The following is a 6,000-nucleotide window of genomic DNA, read 5'->3' as shown; positions in this document are numbered from 1 at the left end:
ATTACAAAAATCATTATAAGACTTATTTGTTCATATCAATCCATGGGTGGATGAAGAGTCTACTTTAAATAGAGACTTAGTTAGAGACATAGAACTCTAATCAAGTAACATAAAACTCTTATTTAAAGACATAAAAGACTCTACTTAAGAGAATTTAACGTTTACAAAAAACGTATGGTTTACACCAATAATTCCGATCTAACACACATGTTAGGAAATTTAACATTTACAAAAAAAACGTATGGTTTACACTAATAAACCCGATCTAACACAAAAGTTAGAAACATTAACGATTCCCAAAATCGTTTCAAAAACCAAATGGTTGAACCAAAACTATTCGTTTTGTACCACGGTATAGGATTTAAGATTGTATCTCAATCTCAAGAAATCCAAACACAACAAGTTGTACCACATACATATTTCCCAAAAGAAAATATTTATAAGATCATAGCCTCTAAAAATATTTTTTTATTCTATTATAAATCCTTACGTAAACCCAAATCCTTATAAATAAGGTTTTTAAGATTGTACCAACAATCTCATGAAATCTGTTTTAAGTTTGTAGGAAGTGGGTCACATTTTTATTAATAAAACTAATAAAAAATGAAGATACTCTCTTTAAACATTTGAGAAATTGTAGCAAATGAACCGTGTACAAATACAAATGAAAATAAATATGAACTATAACATATTTAATAAAACAATCGATTCAAACCAATATCTTCAAAAGATAAAGTCTTCAACTTGATCTTTAACCGCGTCTATTTGTATGGTTCGTTGTGTTTTCAGTCCGTTGTGTAGGATTCAACGAGGTCTTGAACCACGTCTTCATGTACAATAATTTCCTACAAAAAGAACAAACAAATGTTGCCGATTATGGCTGAGGCACGTGTTCAACACGCTTCCCTTAAAACAGATTTTGCGCCTCTACTAAAGACGACGCGTCTGTCTCCCAGGGTACAACAGTCAAAGCAGTCTGTACTGCCGGAAATGGCCACGCGCCCGAGGTTACACCGAATAGAATTATAGTGTTTCAACTTGTGGAAAAATAATGATACGAAGGTGATGGAATCGAGTAGAGAAAACTCATCTCTCTATAATTCCCAACATATGGATGTTCAAGTCTTCACCACTTCTCCAAGAATTCTTCATACATATTATCTTTCTCTTGTAGTTTTCTCATGATTCCAATGAGTCACATAGCCTACCATTTACTATAAGAATTGTCTATAGTGAAGAGTTTCTTGGTGATTTTATTAGAGACATAAAACTCTAATAAAAGTTTCACTTAATTAGTGGTTTAATTAGAGACATAAAACTCTAATAAAAGCTAATCAAGTGACATAAAACTCTACTCAAGAGTTTCACATATGGAGTTTAATTAGTAATTATAATTTCATTCAATTATAAATTAACTAAATATCCATTCACTAATTTTCCCAACAATATTCGTTATCGGCTTGGTTAAAAGCTCGAACGAGCCGAGCTTTAACAAGCCCGAGCTCGAGCCTGAAATAGAGCTCGTTTAGTTATCGAGCCCGAGCTCGAGCCTAAAATACAAAGCTCGTTTAGGCTCGCGAGCCTAAACGAGCCCAAACAAGAATTTATTTATTTTATATATAATATAATAATAATAATAATGACGATAACATTGGCGAGCCGAGCTCGAGCTCAAGCCAAACTTTGGCTCGTTTAAGCAATACTAAAGCAAGCTCGAGCCAAGTTTTTAGCTCATCTGAGGTTGTTCTTAAAATAGCTCGAGCTGAGCTCGAGCTTTGGGTTTTACTCGTGAGCCGAGTTCGAGCTCAAATATTAGGCTCGAACTGAGCCGAGCCGAGCTCGAGCTTCAAAAAAAAAAACATGACGAGCCGAGCTCGAGCCCAGTCGAGCTCGGGCTCGGCTCGGCTCGGTGATCGGAAGTGTCGCGCTCCGGTCAAAGATAATATTTATAACCCTAATTACCCTTAACAAATAGCTAGTGGTAGCAAGGGGTCGAACCACGAAGAGTATGTGGTTTGCGAATGGATTCGATTGAATAAAAAGGAATGTCACAATTTATGAAGCTTGCTAGAATATTTTTTTGTATTTTTATTTGGTTAAAAAGATGTGAATTAAACTAATGGAGTTGATTAAATTACTAATGATTAACAAATTGCAAGAAGGTAGTTGATTGTTTAAACAATAATGAGAAAAAGGGTTAACACCCGGTTTCGGTAATTGCAAACCTAGGTTTCTACAAGTTTTAAAATTACCTAATTGGATAGATGATTAACGGATTTAGTGTACCGTGACTTAGGTGCCAATAACTATCAACATTCCTAAGAATGGCCAAGAATGCACTTCGTAATCAACACAAGTAAATCCTAACCAAGATAACGCATAAGTGCACAAATCCATTTCACAAAGTCATAACTTCATCATCGTTTGACAATTTGTAAATTCAATTCAAACACACAACAATTACCAAAGGTGTTCAAAATCAAAAACACAATTTGTCACACAAGTCAAAACTAAACACAATTCGAAACACTAAGTAATACAACTACCTACACCGGGGTGACACCAAGGTGATTAGCCGCTCTTAGTTGAAGGAACTTGATCACCGGATGATTGCAACTCGATTTGGATCATCTTGAAACTTGGAGAATGGGAGAATGGTTGATGGTTAGGGTTTTGGTGAGAGATGATGGTAGAAAGAATGATTGGATGAACTAGGGTTTGTGAATAAGTGTTGATAGATGATTTGGATGATGAGTCGAGTGATTCCGATGAAGCTTGGTGTTAGAGATTGATTAGAGATGATAAGAGTCCTCAATTATGGCTCCAATATGTTATTCAAAACTCAAAACTTTTGTAACTCCCGACTTCAATGGCCTTAGAGCCAATAAAATTCGTTTTTAACACCAAAGGCACCAAAATTCGCGTTTGAAGATTCCACTGCCCGTCGCCGACGCCTGGGGGTCCGTCGGCGACGGCCTCCCAATTCCTCGTTTCCGTCCGACGGCTTAAATCACTGGATACGGGCAAAGGTGGCTGACGGGGTCTTCAGGCATGCGTCGCCGACGACCATAGGGCCATCCCCGAGGGGCTCTCCAGCTCCAATTCTCATTTTTTCCATTTTTCACTCCCGTTTGATCCGTAACGCATCCCGGTGGTCCGTTTTTTGTCCCGGTAGCTCGTAAAGTTCCCAAAAAGCTCCTTAGACTCCATAAAACCTGCAAAACACATTTTCAATTAAAAGTAGCCTATTCGGAATTAAAACTCATGTAAACAGATCAAGTTACACGATTACGAACACCGGTTTTCGACCAAGTATCACTCGGCTCGTTTACACCCCTACTTATGATCAAGCCCACGTGTCGAGTCGAGTCATAGGATTCTTCGAGTTTTAGGCCAGGTCCCTACCTCTAATAAGGGTTCTTTCCATTCATTCCCCTCTCTTGTTCTTAGAGGGCTAGTGGCGAAGCTTGACCTGAATGATGGGTGGGGGGTGGGGGGGGGGCAAAACGTATATACCAAAAAATTTCTATAGAACCTGGAGGTAAAAACATATATATCCAAAAATTTCTATACGAAAACTACATATATAACATTACAGAGCGAAAAGTTCGGGGGGTCGGGCGCCCCTACCCGCCCCTTCTATACTTCGCCACTGTAGGGGGGAGAATAAGAGGAGGTCAAGGGGGTAAAAAATAAATAGGCTAAAAAACGTTGAACCATAACGTACGTTGCGGCACATTAAGTCGTAAAATTTAGAATGAAACATAAAACGAAAAATTTGCGAAAGATGAAAGTAGGGGGGGTCAAAATTGAAAATAAAAAAATGTTGGAGTTAAATTGCAAAAGATTAAAAGCCTTGGATTAAAAGTAAAAAAACTCAAAAGGATTAAAATGTAAAAAATGAAAAACTTTGAGTTAGAAACGAAAAAATAAGTAATAAAATTCTTTAACTCTAAAACACAAAAAAGTTGCTAATTGATAATGTGGAAATATATAAATTACAAATGCAAAACAAAACTAAATAATCAAATATGCGTTTGAATTCAAAAGAAAATATAAAACAAAATTAAATAATTCTCCTATATATTAATAAATGAATGAAATAAACAGTGAATTATAATATACTAAAATATTATCTATAGTTTTTTATAGTTTTATTATTTTAACATTCTCCTATATATTCTTTACTTTTTAAGTTTGATTAGCTTGGTGTTAACTGGTACTTGTATCGAAAATACCGGTTTGTTATCGGTACATGAAGGTAAAAAACAACATCGGCCTAGTATATAAAATGTCAAAAGTCGGTACCGGATTGAGTTTGATAATCTTTTAGTTCGAGAAATTTGATACTACTACCCAATACCATTTGTTCATCCCGGATCACGGGTACCGTACGAACAACAACGATATCGTACAATTTTTTTTTTTAGTTTCAGAGGTAGGGATGGGCTTGGTGCCAACTGATACCGAATCGGTATTGGTACCGAAAATACCGGTTATGGTATCGGTATATGAAAGTAAAAACCGGTGGCGAAGCCAAACGTCAGTACCGAACTGGTACTTAGGATCTTTCGGTTCAGGAAATTCAGTAGCGGTACCCATTACTATTTGCTTATCTCTGACTACGGGTTTCTACCGAACATCATTACTTTTTCTACATTTTCTTTTTATTCTTCTCAGCGATTCCGTGTGCAACGCACTCGTAGTGATTTCAAACACATATAAACACAGACTAAATAACAAAACAAGTTCGCCGCAACGCGGCGACGGTTTTTATAACTAGTTAAATATCAAATATGCGTTTGAATTCAAAAGAAAATATAAAGAAGCATATTCATGTCGCCTATCGGATTCAAGTACATACTTTTCGGAAAAGAACACCGTGTGTGGACTTGATACAATCCTAACTCGATGGGTAAACCGACCCGAAATATCGAATCCCATGTCATATCTTTTCAAAAGCTATGTTAACATGTAAACGTCAAGGGAACGATTATACTAAGCATGACATAACTGGTGATCAAAAGCTATGTTAGCATGTAAACGTCAAGGGAACGTTTATACTAAATCATCACGTAAATATCCTCATATTACTTAAATGAGGCATAACCATGTTCAATGACTTGACAAAAGTAAAAGTATATATGTATCTTATTAACAAACAACGATATGTCAAAGTAAATATAATTTGAATAACTAGAAAAAGAAAATCGCATTGCAACTTTAGGTAAGATTCTAGAGAAAAGTCCTCAAGGTTGAAGATAAAAGAGATAGGGAGGAGCCTCGTGTTTTAGTAACAGTAACAGATTCATATTTTATTTACATGTATTTTTCTTAACATCTTAAATTACTCTAATCTGTTTTCGGTGACGCTCGGACTGTTAACATCAAGAAGAGCAACATCTTAACTTCAATAGTTTTCATAATTACCCCACCCCATTTATTGATATTCGTTTTTAAACTGTTCTATTGAATTGATACGACTCAAGTGTGAGATAAAAATACATGTAAAAAGCTCGTATTATATCACATTAAAAAGTTTTTCTTACCAGGCTTTAGACTGTGGGGTATGGTGGGGCGGGTGTTTGGGGCATGGGTTGACACGTGGACTTCGAGAGGAACCGCTGATCAGTTGCATGTTGGGTCAGAATGGCGGGACGTGGCTAGCCCTCGTGGGTTGGCCACTTGTTATAATTTCTTTTTTCAATTATTATAAAAATACACAAAATTAAAAAAAAAAAAGCCTAGCCACCTATAGCCTGGCCAACCCAGCCAATGAGAGCCAGCCACGGAAGACCGTTAGGCCCGCCCAACGCCCGGGCTGAAACCTCCGCCCAAAGGGTCACGCCGAAACCCAAGCCCACCCGGGATGATGACTTCGACGTTTGTACCCAACCCAACCCACGCCCCAACCCCGCCCCATGCCATAGTCTTACATAACACCAGAATACGAATATCCATACTTACCGTGGCTCATATATTTCATGTTGCATCAGCTTA

The sequence above is a fragment of the Helianthus annuus genome, chromosome 4, assembly GCF_002127325.2.
Source record: "Helianthus annuus cultivar XRQ/B chromosome 4, HanXRQr2.0-SUNRISE, whole genome shotgun sequence".
Lineage (NCBI taxonomy): Eukaryota > Viridiplantae > Streptophyta > Magnoliopsida > Asterales > Asteraceae > Helianthus > Helianthus annuus.
Note: the sequence above shows the minus strand (reverse complement) of the source record.